The sequence below is a fragment of the Mya arenaria genome, chromosome 17 (assembly GCF_026914265.1).
Source record: "Mya arenaria isolate MELC-2E11 chromosome 17, ASM2691426v1".
NCBI lineage: Eukaryota > Metazoa > Mollusca > Bivalvia > Myida > Myidae > Mya > Mya arenaria.
In genome coordinates, this window is record NC_069138.1 from 8,743,872 (window position 1) to 8,759,584 (window position 15,713).

General features: G+C 32.2%; 1 protein-coding gene across 1 annotated transcript in view; it reads right to left on the reverse strand.

The window, feature by feature from the left end:
* Positions 1–15,713, reverse strand: part of LOC128223923 (CCN family member 1-like) — a 301,846-nt gene that overhangs the window by 165,088 nt on the left and 121,045 nt on the right. The gene's annotated exons all lie outside the window — the stretch shown is intronic.

The window sequence follows — 15,713 nt, forward strand, 5'->3', positions numbered from 1 at the left end:
CAATACATGAAGGACATGATGATTGATGCAAAATCCGATACATGCCATCTATTAAATCGACTGCCTATCACATTTATGTCTGAATATTTTATCATATATATTAGAGTGACACAAGCTTTTATGATATTGCCTCTTTAAAATGTTCATTTAGCATGTTTTCCAACTTGACAATACATTTAAGACCATCGCTGGTAAACATTATGAACCTAGATAATCTGACACTGTTATCATATGACCTATTCCTTCATATACATGTATATACATGGACAATTGACTCTTATGAAAGAAGACAAACTATATCTAAAGAATGAAATAACAACACTGTGGATGAAGTCGAAATAACTTGTGATCGTTGCACCTTCAACACTATAATCCTTGTACCAAACCTCGTTTGTAAATAACTGTCGCGTGAGCTATTTTTGATTAACAACTGATGCCAACCAGGTATGTTTAAATTATAAATGTTTACATGAACGGTGGCACAAATAAATGGATCAATACAAGTTTCGGCGTGTCTACAAGTGAAAGTTCGCGAACAACTTTAAAACCCAACTGCACGTTTTATGTGAATCAGTTAATTAAATGATGAATGTTGTTGTGAAATGACAACTGATTTTATACTCCGTTGGAATCATTGAATATACCTTTGTAATTGCTAAAAATAGAATACTGATCAAACAGGTACAAATATATCATTTCAGCCGATATAACATCTCAATCAAACCGTGACTGCTGCGAGTACATTGTGGATTTACAAAATCATCATTGCAGACAATATACAGTCTCAATCAAATCGAGACTGCAATTTGCATTTAGCGGATACATAACTGACTAATTGGCTCACAAAGAAATCATTTCCGTCAATATACATTCTACATTAAACTAAGACTGCAATTTGCATACATTGAGTACATTGTGCGATTTCTAAGGCTCTACAGAATGTACACCTTAAAGCATCACCTTATATGTACATAATTGTAACGGTTGCAAGTGTTTAACATGGAATGTTTCGTCACTAGCCAAGGCAAGCTATGGTACACATGAAGATCTTAAAAACGCGTTTCTTTAAAAAGGAACCGAGTTTAACAATCATTTAACGGGTTTAAACGCATAACATTTTACGTTCATTTATAATACATATCAAGATATAATAAACATGACCAAAAATGGAAAAAAAAGTGTTGCTTACAACAAATGCACTCTATCGTACTCAAGATAACAGGAGTCCCACTAAAGAGCATCAGGGTGATTGCATTCGGAAACAACAAACGTAAAATTTCAGCCAATTACATTACAATTTCCTTGTAGGCTGTAATGATAGCGTGATGCATGTTTTGGAATTCCATGGTTATGCAACCAAATTGCATAAAACAGTCTTTACAGTTTCGTTTTATTATCGATTAATGATTTCCTTACAGTTAATAATTTCGTGTTTATTTGATGTATCAATCAAAAGGAATACCAAAGAAACTAATCCAATCGGCAATTAAAAATTAAATGGATACACTCTTTGACAGTAAAGTCAGTTAATTCTTGTCGACAACACATAGTTGTCGTCAATGTCTACAAATAACTAGAGTCATCACACGATTTGATACGGCCCATACTGAAAACATATTTGACAGGGGGAATTGAATAATATTATACAAACTACAGGTATAAGCTTAGGAGTCAAGAAGATATAATATTTATCATGTTGTTTACAGGTCTTGTACCTCTAAGGGCACACACGACGTTGGTCGAGATCCACAAAGTTACACCACAATTTGACCTAATACACATTAAAAAAAGCTTTATTAATAAATGAAGTCATGTTTTAAGACAGTAGAGATAAGTACGTGAATACGGGTCATACAGTTAATTATTGCTATAAGCTTGCTATCATTTCATTTGATATATTTTAATTGATATTGAATTATACCCAAACAATTTCAGTTTTTTTAACAATGTATTGGAATTAGTCAATTATGGGGATGGACTAATCTATGTCAACTTAATCTGAACCATCGAATTATGGTTAAAATATACATGTATTGCAATTAACACATATTAGATTTTCATTCTCGTTCTGAAACAGTTTTATACAATATATTTCTCTGTCAAAAATTGCAATTTGGAAATAAAATAACAGTGATGTTTTAAGTTCTGCACTTTTCGCTATTGACAGTTATATAAGTTTCAATTTATAAACTTTTTGTGTTTCATTAACACTTTTTCTCATCAAGGGAGGGTACTTGGTAACAATTGGTCACCTGGTCATGGTTCTTGTACTGCTTATACGTGCACATTGCCATATTTAAATTGATCATTAGGCCACACCAAATTGATATTTCGTTCCGCGAATTTACCGCTCCTATTTTTTTGAAAATGTAAAAAAAAAAAAAAAATTTGTGCGCCCGCACCTCCATTTTGATCGCCAAGTATATTTTTTCAGGTAATAATGTATTTAAAGGCTAAAAATAATCAAGCATAATTTTTTCTACGCTAGTTTTCGTGTTTTTGTAAATGGAAGTTACCGATGCGTAGTGTTTTTATACTGTATATCGATCGGTTTAGCATGGGTTTCAATAAATTCAATCAAAATGGCGGCTTAAAGTATAAACAATGTGGCTCGAAGTTTGGAAATTAAATCTTATTTTTTTACAATAAATATGTCTTAAGCATGCTTGAAGTCATTGTTGATTGTCTCATGCACTAAAGGATCATTATTTAAAGCAATCATTATGCAATAAAGCATGTGTATCTAAGACTGGTAATGATTATATTGCGTAATTAGTGACTCGTTTTGAATGGAAATCGAACAGGTCAACTTAACTGGAACATGAGTCATTGTTTGGTCCAAATTGATGTATCAAGCTCATTTTTGATCAAATTCTGACAAAACAACATTTATGAACAAAAATCTTTTCACAAATAGCGATATAAACACTGGTCTGGATATACCTGAACATAAGTAAGCGGCTAAGTTTATCACCTTATATTTTGTTTTTATTTGCAGCATAATCCGGGATTATAATATACTTGTCAATTGTAACCACTGCCCCGCCCACCCCTCGCCCTTGTTCCAGGGGTATACCGGGGACAGCAGAGGCAATGGGCTGTGTTTTTACCTTTCAGGTGGCCCCGCAGTGCCTAGTGAAAGTGGTTTTGTCTTCATATTGAAGATAGACAGGAGTGGGCCTCACATAGGTATTCGGGGTTGCGGGGTCATTTGGCAGGGATTTTACCAGCAGTGTGTCCCTGCAGTCGGGTATTATACCCGAGTTTTGAGAGACCGGAAGTCAAAGTCCCCGCTATTCCGGACTTGGGGGGCATATACAATTGGAATTGGCTGGTGCATAAAAACATCTCAATAACCCAAAAAAGTACTCTGAAAAATACCCTTGTTCTTTTTGTTTTAATAAGCATATGTCATTGCATTTCCTGTGATAATAAAAACAAAATTTAGTCTATGTTATATGGAGTCTGATGTTTGATGATGCCTGTGTAAGTGATCATTTTTTACAAATCCCAAATCAATCCTAAGTTATGTCTAAATACAGTTGCATATGATATTAAACTGATTCAGGTAGATTTATATAAGTCGTTTCAAACTTTTTACTAAAAGCAGGGTTATTTATTATTATGAATGATCGTCATATTAAAGTACGTTTTAATTATATAAGACATTAGATTTATCGATATAATGTTTGTACTAAACACGGATGAATAAATAGTATGTATTCCGACATTTTTCCAATGTCCATTAGAAGTTCAGTTCAAGATGGCATTAAAATGGGTTTAAGGGCAATTATTTTGAACAATCTTTCTTATTTATATTGAATATAAGGAAAAATATATTTTTCGCTCTTCGCTCGCTTCGGTTTTTATGAAAACTGAAAAACTTTTATTTTTTTAATTTTTTTCGCACGCTTGCTCCAATTTTTTTGGGCAAAAACCCGAGGAACTAAACATTAATTTGGTGTGGCCTTAAGTTTAATAAAATTCTTTCAGATCTGTGAAAAGTAAGTTTAATTGCTGAAAATTGGGTATTTAACAAATGGGCTATTTTAAGATGCAATCTCACGGATTGACCATTTTGACAACTTTTTAATTTTACGTCTTGGAATGAACCTGATTTTGTGTGAATGTCTGGAAACCAGTGATATAAAACTTGTGACAAAATGTCAGGGAAAGTTTTTGAACATTTACGTTCGAAAATTAAAGTTTTATAGCTTAAAGCGTTACTAACGCATTAAGAAATATAAGGTTTTCGGCATAAAACATTAATATTCGCACGTAAATATGTAAAACTGCAATCTGGAATTGGCTCAATTTAAGACATAAAATAAAAAAAAAGTTGTCAAAACAGTCCATCTGTGAGAGTGCAGCTTTAACTTTAAGTTGCATACCTTGTCACAAAACAGGTTATATACTGTTAACAACTTGAAGTTGATATCCTAACGGTTAAGAAACACATGTGAATGAGCATACATAAATACGTAAGAACAGACGGACAGTGTGAGCATGCGAAAATAATTTGCGCTGGCCTAAATACAAGAGAAAAATGAAAAGGATGAAAAGGTCCTATTCGAAAATTAACGTTAGTTTTTAATTGTTATTGCAAATATAACAATTTCGATTGACTCAAGCTAGAATGAAAATACAAGAATATTAAACGTGCAGTAGGAAAAAGGAAATATCTCATCGCATGGTATTAAAACCATAGGGACAACAAAAACATTGTTTAAACTGGATAGGAGCACAAAAGCAATCATTCGTCTACTTAAACCACTATTATCATTTAAATGATTCGTCTGAGACAATTTATCCAACGTATTAATTTCCCTCTGCGGTATTTCATATTTCAAGGCTTTGAAAGAAACGGCAAATCAAATTTATCTAAATATTGTTTCTTAATTTGGACATTATTACTTTTAAGGAACATTATTAGATTCACCTGTATTAAGTTGCTATCAAATACGAACATAAATATTTTTGAATGGTATCTGTTCTTTAATAAATGAGCCGATAGTTATATCATTGTAAATAATATATCAAAGGTGTTGTTTTTATTTTAAGTGGTATTCTCAAATAGGGAGTTTTCCATTTCGTCAGGATCAACAGTGGTCGCAGATCAAATTGTACAAGTATCCTCTACTTAAATTGCGTACTGCGATTCTCATATGAATTGGTGCACACTTTATTACCATTAACACCTTGATGCGTTACAATTTCTAGCAAATATGTCTAAATTTGTGCACGATTCCTTTCGACAGTTTTCACAGTTGCATGAAATAAGATTGTGGTTTTATATTTAAACTCATGCACGAGTAAAAGACAAGAAGGTTAAAATAAACTTTATCTTAATACAAACTACCTTAAGCAACACACATATGTATCGGGCAGCTACATTTGTTCTACACTCAAGGTCTTCGAACAAAAAAATCGCACAAACAACATATTTAACGGAAACCGGAGGAACACGACTTTGCTTTCAAATTTCTAACGTCCACAAGAAGTAGACATGTATTTGTTAAAAGAAGTATCGCCGTTTTCTAGATATTACAACAATGCAGATCTTTCCCATTTCATGTTTAACGTATGAATAATTCAAATGTATTCCAAACAGACATGATATATAAGATTCGTTCCTGCAAACACTCTAGTGCATAACTTGCCTTCTTAGATTATTTTGTTAGGCGTCGTTTCTTTTGGAATATCTGTAGACAATTTACGTCAAAGAAAACGTACTGTATTTCGTTAATGCGAGATTCTAACATAGAATATAGACTAAATAAAAATGTAATTTTATCTATTTCTTCCGTAGAACACTTTGTTTCGCTACATCTCAGACACTAAAGAAGTAACGAAATCATGTTAAATGTAACAGTTTCGAAGCCGATGGACACAGCCGAGCATTAACTGACATCTAGTGATATCTAGTGACATCGGCCTTAAGCTAATACGCCATCGAAGATTAAAAGTTTCTGAATAAGCAAGTGTTCTTCATTAAACTTTAAGCATAGCAGAACAAAACGATCGAAGTTTTTTCACATCAAATCAGTATATGAATGATTCGCTTTGTTGTAAGCGGTTTGGAATAAACATCATAATACTTTACAGTGTTCTAGTTAATATTCTACATTCGGGAACAAACGTTAACATAAGGAAGTTTAAGCTCAAGGACGGTACTATACATATCTTTATAGATCTATAACATATAAACACATTGATTTTACCTTAATTCACTATGATCTCACGTATAATCTACACTTATGTTAATACTTTAACGTGTCCCAAACTGGCGTTTGAAAATATCCAATGAAGAAAATGCATCCAGTACATTTTGAAATTTTATTCCAGATATGCGTACGTACAAAATATAATGAGAGTAAAAACACGTAATAACATTAAAAAGAAAATAAATATTCATCAGATAAGACGACACGTCTAGGACATGTCTGTTTTCCTCTCACGTGACAGTCAAAAGCATGAATGTGCGTGAGTTGCATAGACATGCATCTAAAAGCGATAGCATTTAATTAGAAATGATGACTAGGCAGTCAAATATTGTCATGCACCGTGCTACCCGAAAACCCCGTACAGAAGTTTTAAATGCATTGTGACATCGATTGTACTAACAATTCGTTGGACATGGCAATATAATTTTTGAATCCTGATCTCCTCAAACACGGGGGCTCCGGTAAACCCGTAAATTGTGACTCGACGAACCCCAGCGTTAAACAAGAGCCGTAGTAAGACAGCGCGCTCGACTACGCCACTTTGACTTAGACTACAATAACGATGTAATAATACCAAGTTTGGTCTCTTTATGTCAAACCTACCTAAAATAATTCGATACATAAGGTGACTTTGATGCTGCCCTCCCACCAGCCCACCCAGACAATAACGCAAGTCATACAAATAACTTTATTTCCCATTATGAAAATGTGGTTAGGAATATACAAATATGCCTTTCAAAGGAAATAAAAAAAATATTCAAGGGCCATAATTTGAATTTAGGCTTAAAACGGAGTTATGTTTCTTGTTGTAAGATGGTCGTAAATAATTTTGAATTTAATTAAGTGCAACGGTATAGAAGTTTTTTTTATTAAAATCCCAACTTGCCCTTAACTTTTACTAGCCTAACCTGCCCTAAAATTTTAACCTTAGTCAATCAGGGGCCATAACTTGTATTAAGGATAATATGGAGTTATGTAACCTCATTGGGTGATGGTCATAAACATCTGTGTGAAGTATTAAGTCAATTGAACAAAGGATATAGAAGTTATTAATATATATTCCAACTTGCCCTAAAACTTTAACCTAAGTTCCATAGTCAATCAGGGGCCATAATAAAGAAAAATATGGAGTTATCTACCCTCATCATGTGATGGCCCTGAACAACTGTGTGAAGTATTAAGTCAATTGAAGGTAGGGTATTGGACTTATGAGTGGAAATCCCAACTTGCCCTAAAACTTTTACCGGACGCCGACGCCGACGCTGGGGCGAGTAGTATAGCCCAGCTATTCTTCGAATAGTCGAGCTAAAAATCAACAGATTTTGTTTTCTGAAAAGTTATACGTTGACGGAAATGCCATCAGAAGGCAGATGCAATATTAGAAGTGATAGTTTGTCATTAGAAGGCAACTAAAATATAGGGAGGGATTGTTTGCCATTAAAAGGCAAGTGCAATATTAGAAGGGATAGTTTGTCATTTGAAGGTAACTAAAATATAGGGAGGGATTGTTTGCCATTAAAAGGCAATTGCAATATAAGAAGGGATAGTTTGTCATTAGAAGGCAACTAAAATATAAGGAGGGATATTATCCATTAAAAGTCAAGTGCAATATTGTTGGATATGTGATTCGCTAAACATAAAACACGTGACTGATAGGAAAACAAAAAGCGTGGATTACAAAAGAAACAAAGAGTCCCACTGGAATCCATTTATAAACCAACCGAATAAATATTGTAATTTTTCCTTTCTGTCCGATGTCTGATGTTGTTTTTAATGCTGATAGCTATGTGTTTATTTGATATATCCCTCAAATAAAATACTTTATATTGCAATCCACCAGGCGATTTAATTTTAACGTAAATGAACATTTTAGGCAAGGGAAATCAAGAAGTGAACTGAAGATGTTTAATGTCATGGTATTGGGACCACAGGGACAAAATTAGCAATCAGTCGTCTGTGGATGTTAATTGAAGTATGTCTGAGAAAAAAATAACATTTATTTTTGTTTTTCGATGTCTTTGAAGAAACGGAATATCATTATATGTCTGAATTTTGATATGGTTCAAATATTTGAACTAACATGTTCAGAGAAATAACTAGAGCTATCTAATTGCAATTGCTAAATGATTATAGTAAGATAATTAAATAAAGCATTTTTTCGTCTTTTATACGACGATCTTTTCGCATATTATTTTTTTCCAAGTTGTTCAGGATCTTCTACCACCAGTGATAAATAATATGTATGTCCTATTTTCTGCTATTTCACATTCTACATAGCGCACTGCGATTCATGTTGGATCAATCAAGATTCAACCACCAAAACAACATAAATATGTATCTGTTCGCTTCATTTGTTCAAATCACTTTACTTACAGGATTTTTAAAACCAATAGCCAAATAAACAAGAGCCGTCGTAAGGCTCGACTACGCCGCTTTGACTTAGAATACAATAACGATGTAATAATACCAAGTTTGGTCTCTTTATGTCAAACCTAACTAATAATATTTGATACATAAGGTGACTTTGATGCTGCCCTCCTACAAGCCCAAACAATAACGCAAGTCATTCAAATAACTTCCCATTATGAAAATGTGGTTAAGAATATACAAATATGCCTTTCAAAGGAAATTTTAAAAAATAATCAAGGGCCATAACTTGTATTTAGGCTTAAAACAGAGTTTTGTTTCTTGTTGTAAGATGGTCGTAGATAATTTTGAATTTTATTAAGTGCATTTAATGAACGGTATTAGAAGTTTGTTTTATTGAAATCCCAACTTGCCCTTAACTTTTACTTGCCTAAAATTTTAACCTAAGTCAATCAGGGGCCATAACTTGTATTAAGGATATGGAGTTATGTAACCTCATTGGGTGAGGGTCCTGAACAATTGTGTGAAGTATTAAGTCAATTGAATGAAGGGTATAGAAGTAATTAAACAATATCCCAACCTGCCCTTAAACTTTAACCTAAGTTCCATAGTCAATCAGGGGCCATAATTTGTATAAAAGATAATATGGAGTTATCTTACCTCATTATGTGATGGCTCTGAACATCTGTGTGAAGTATTAAGTCAATTGAATGAATGGTATTGGAGTTTTAAGTGAAAATCCCAACTTGCCCTAAAACTTTAACCTTCCCTTAAACTTTAACCTAAGTCAATCAGGGGACATAACTTCTATTTAGGATAATATGGAGTTATGTAACCACATTGTGGGATGGTCCTGAACAACTGTGTGAAGTATTAAGTCAATTGAACAAAGGATATAGAAGTTATTAAACAAACTTTCAACTTGCCCTAAAACTTTAACCTAAGTTCCATAGTCAATCAGGGGCCATAATCTGTGTAAAGAATAATATGGAGTTATCTAACCTTACCATGTGATGGCCCTGAACAACTGCGTGAAGTATTAAGTCAATTGAATGTAGGGTATTGGACTTACAAGTGAAAATCCCAACTTGCCCTAAAACTTTAACCGGACGCCGACGCCGACGCTGGGGCGAGTAGTATAGCCATCCTTATTTTTCGAATAGTCGAGCTAAAAATGGGTTTTACATGACATTTCCTCATATAATACATTCTCGCTCACTTTAAGGAATATTGGAATGGAAATATTTCTATACATGGTAATCAGATTACCTATATTTTCTAGTTGCTTTAAGGATATACACTATTTCCATTTTAATTTTATGTTTCAGTATGAATAATGCAAAATGAAATGATAAAAAATGTGTCCGTAAACATTACAATGCAAGACAATAACCATTAAAAGCGACCTTCTTAACTTGTTCTAGTGAGCATCACTTCTTTATTGAATTTCATGTATACGAATTGTGTGGCTAATATGTTGACATATTATTGGTTTGGTCGCGTTTTAACATATAAGTTCGATTGAATAAGAAATATATTATTGAATAAAATTTGACTACATCTGAAAGGCTATAGCTAATGATGTTATATGTTTTCCTTTTCTACGACAGTAGTCACTGTAAAACAATCTATGACATCTTGTGTCCTGTGGTGACGAGATATTAAGTTTCTAAATCCGAAAATGTTCTTAAGAAAAGGTTTAACCTTGTCATAACGAAGCGGTTAATGATTTTCCAAGGCATATAAGTATATTAATAAGCACTTTTGTTGTTGGCTTATATGCGTTTATATTATCATACTTACTATTTATTTGAATTGCGGTGAAAACCTTAAAACCTGATATCAGTTTTCCCCGGAAAACATTCGACAAGTGTCTGATATTCATAGCTACACGAAGGACAAGAAAATAATTGAGACTGAGTTATCTAAAAACTAAACATGTGTTTATTATGTACGTAATAATTAACTATGTATAAACATAAACACACTGAATTGAATATGTGGCAGCATCAATTCTCGGTTAATAACAGTCCACAGGACGTCGTGGAAAGAAGTACTGTTAATATAAATACTGTTATTGGAATTTCCTCAGAAGACAAGTCGAAACAGTTTGTCATTAGGAAGCAAGCTGATTATTTAAATGAGCAATTAAGCCTGTGTCTGGAAAATTTGACATTCAATTAGTAAAATAATTTATTATCTGTCATTAGAAACCGATTTTCAGATAGTTCTTCTAGAGTTAATGACCGGCTGAGCTACTTTCTGTACACTATTGAATACAGGTAGGTGTTCGTTTAACACGTTTGGAATGACATGATCCATAAAAAAGGGAAAACAAATATACAAGTAAATGACCGTCTAAGCTAGTTTTTGTGCATTATGCTATCCAGGTAGGTGGGAGTTGTATAAGTTCAAAATGACATGAACGATAACAAGAGAAAACACATACCAGGAAATGACCGTCTGAGCAATTTTCTGTACACTATGTCATTCAGGTGTGATTTTTCACGTTTGGAATGACTTAAACGATAACAAGAAGGAAATGATTACTGAAAGTAACAGCCAACTAACAGGTACAAGTTGAACGTGAAATTGCACGAAACACTTTTAACCCAATTTCATCTTTTATATCCGTACCCGTCATGTCCTGCAACCCCTCTTGCATAATTTGAACTGCAGACTAAGCATATGTTAAATACACTTTGAACACCGTACAATTCTACGTTGCAGTAAACTCGTCTTAATGTGTGGTTGCAATCTGGTGTTCTAAAATAATATATCGAATGCTCAGGTCCCAAAAGAAATGCTTCCGAAAAACAATCCAAAAATGTTGACTTGACGAACTCCGACATTAGACAATTACCAGACACAGTGTCCTGTCAAGTTAATACCGCTACCGAACTTTTCCCCGAAAGTAATTGAAATATTAGACTGAGCGGTTTACATTAGAAGGACAATGAACTATTAGACTGAACAGTTTGTCATTCAAAAAGGGTTGTTGAATATGTGGTTTGGTATCTATATAGATTGATCATTTTCATTTTACTCCACTGGGATCAAATTTTGGTCCATTAATGTCGTTAAAGCAGCCAAAGTAAACTGAATGTCAGCCTGATTCACAACTATTAAAAAATGATCTATTTTATGTGTTGACTATGATGTATTTAACATTACTCTCTATACAATATTCCGCAAATACAAGAAGTATTGGATAAATATTTACCAATTTCATAATGAATAGGTCAATAGAACAATTTACGACATTGACCGCGTTAACAAGCTGTAAAGATGACACCATAAAAGACGAACACAAATCTCATATTTATCAACACTAATTTCGTTAAATAATTGTTAAAAAAGTTGTTGTAGAATACAATTTACTTAATGTGATCATTGTGCAAACCTTTATTGCTGTAAGCAGAATACTCCTTAGGAAGATGCTGGAGATCACTGACAGTGGGTGGTGTGTTTACAATGATATCCTAATAGTCGAAAAACAGTCTCAATCAATTCCAGACTTAATTTGCATTAAAATTTTAAATGGTTACCATAAAGTGTTCCTTCACAAGCCATGGTACATTTGAGGATCTTAGGAATGTATTTATGAAAGCAGGAACTGAGTTTACAATCACTTAACGGTTTAAATAATTAATCATTATACGTTCATTCGCAAAACATATCGAGCCATAATAAACTTGACTTAAAATGGAAAAAGTGTTGCTTACAACAAATGCACTCTTTCATACTAAAGACAACAGGAGTCCCACTAAAGAGCATCAGGGTGATTGCATTCGGAAACAACAAACGTAAAAAGTCAGTCAATTACATTACAATTTCCTTGAAGGCTGTAATGATAGCGTGATGCATGTTTTGGAATGCCATGATTATGCAACCAAATTGCCTAATACAGTCTTTACAATTTCGTTTTATAATCGATTAATGTTTTCCTTATCGTTAATAATCTCGTGTTTATTTGGTGTATTAATCAAAAGAAATACAGAGGAAACTAATCCAATCGGCAATTAATATTTAAATGGATACACTCTTTGACATTACAGTCAGTTAATTCCTGTTGACAACACGTAGTGGATCGTCAATGTCTACAACTAACTAGAGTCATCACACGATGTGATAAGTGCCTCTAGTGATAACATATTTGGAGGGGGGTTCGAATAATACAATAAAAACTACGGGTATAAGCGTAGGAGTCAAGAAAATATAATATTTATCATGTTGTTTACAGGTCTTGTACCTGTAAAGGCACACACGACGTTGATCGAGATCCACAAATTTACACCACAAATTGACCTTATACGCATTAAAAAACTTTATAAATAAATTAGGTCATGTTATAAGATATTAGAGATAAGTATGTGAATACGGGTTATGCAGTTAAATGTTGCTATAAGCTAACTATAATTTTATTTGATCTGTTTTAATAATTTTTAAATTTGATATTGAATTATACACAAAAAATACATAATTTTCAGTTTTTTTACCATGTATTGAAATTAGTCAATAATCACAGAATTATGGTTAAACGAATGAGTAAAATATACATGTTTTGCAACTCATTTTAGATTGTCACTCTCTTTCTAATACAGTTTTATACAACATTTTTATTTGTCAAAAAAGATAATTTGGAAAGAAAAGAACAGTAATAGTTTTAGTTGGGCACTTATCCCTTCTGAAAGTAACCAATTTACAATTCATTAACTTTTCCACCAACTTTAATAACCTATTTTAATCATATCAAAGGGAAGCGATTTGGTTAAAACGGGTCCCAGATTTCTTGTACCACTCACATTATCACATTGTCATATAGCAAAAGTTTCATTACTTTCCATATGAAAAATTATCACATTGTCATAAAGCAAAAGTTTCATTACTTTCCATATGAAAAATTATCACATTGTCATATAGCAAAAGTTTCATTACTTTCCATATGAAAAATTATCACATTGTCATATAGCAAAAGTTTCATTACTTTCCATATGAAAAATTATCACATTGTCATAAAGCAAAAGTTTCATTAGTTTCCATATGAAAATTTATCACATTGTCATAAAGCAAAAGTTTTATTACTTTCCATATGAAAATTTATCACATTGTCATAAAGCAAAAGTTTCATTACTTTCCATATGAAAATTTATCACATTGTCATAAAGCAAAATTTTTATTACTTTCTATATGAAAAATTATCACATTGTCATAAAGCAAAAGTTTCATTAGTTTCCATATGAAAATTTATCACATTGTCATAAAGCAAAAGTTTCATTACTTTCCATATGAAAAATTATCACATTGTCATATAGCAAAAGTTTCATTACTTTCCATATTACTTTCCATATGAAAAATTATCACATTGTCATATAGCAAAAGTTTCATTACTTTCCATATTACTTTCCATATGAAAAATTATCACATTGTCATATAGCAAAAGTTTCATTACTTTCCATATGAAAAATTATCACATTGTCATAAAGCAAAAGTTTCATTACTTTCCATATGAAAAAATATCACATTGTCATATAGCAAAAGTTTCATTACTTTCCATATTACTTTCCATATGAAAAATTATCACATTGTCATATAGCAAAAGTTTCATTACTTTCCATATTACTTTCCATATGAAAAATTATCACATTGTCATATAGCAAAAGTTTCATTACTTTCCATATTACTTTCCATATGAAAAATTATCACATTGTCATATAGCAAAAGTTTCATTACTTTCCATATGAAAAATTATCACATTGTCATATAGCAAAAGTTTTATTACTTTCCATATGAAAAATTATCACATTGTCATATAGCAAAAGTTTCATTACTTTCCATATGAAAAATTATCACATTGTCATATAGCAAAAGTTTCATTACTTTCCATATGAAAACATATTCACGTTTTACTAAAATTAAATATACTTGTATATTGCTACAACACACTATTTCATGTGTCAAAATTAAGGAAAAGTGTGCCAACGCGTAAATGGCCAATGAATTGAGCAGGAGATAAATATTTAATGACATTTACGTATTTCTTAATTTCCATTTAATAACCTCAATATATTTTGAATAAAGTTAGGTAATTTGGTAACAGTGTTTTCGTGACCTGGTTGAGGGTATTGCCTTACATACACGTTCACAGTGTAATACTTGTGTTTTTGCTGAAGTTTCTAACAACTCCTCTTAAAAGTTTTTAAAACCTTTGAAAAGTGAATTTGATGATTTTTCATAACTTACAAAATGCCACTAATCGTAAGATATTTAATTTTGAGCTACATTACTCGTCATAAAGGAATGAAACAAATGCATGAGTCTAACATGTCATTGAATGCACTATTATTAAACATTGTATTCACTTATTTCAATACATTGTGTTTCATCAACATTTTTTTCTCATTAGTGGAGGTTATTCTGTAACAATTGGTCAAAAGGTTATGATACTTTTACTTCATGCACGTGCACATTTCCATATTTCTTTTGACAATTAAGTTGCATCGAATTCCTTTCAAAAGTTATGTTGAAAGTAAGTATAATTTCTGAAATACTTTGAAAACACTTGAGTTAAAAAGGGCAATACATCCGACAGTATTTAGGTTAAAGTTGCATTATCCGCACACAACATATTTTTATAACTTTTAACAAGTTATAAGTCTGATTGTGATATCTTAATAGTTGAAAAAACATGAAACATGAAAACGTAGAGTATCATTACTGTAGAGCATGCGAAAATTAATTTGCGCGGGTCTAATTACAACATAATATTGAAATATGGATGCATATGTCCTTTTCGGAGATTTATTTTAGTTGTTTTATTGTTATTGAAACTAGCTCTATTTCTAGCTAGAATAAAAATACCAGAAATTGAAAAATGCAGTAGGAAAAAAGGTTTGCTTAATCGCATGGTATTAAGACCACAGGGCCAACAAAACAAATTTAAACGGGATAGCAGAACAATAGCAATCATTCGTCTATTTAAACAACTATTATCATTTAAATGATTCATCTGAGACAATTGGTCCATTGTATTAATTACCCTCTGCGGAATTGCAATATTCAAGGCTTTGAAAGAAACGGCATATATAATTTATCTGAATATTGTTTCTAATTTTGGAACAT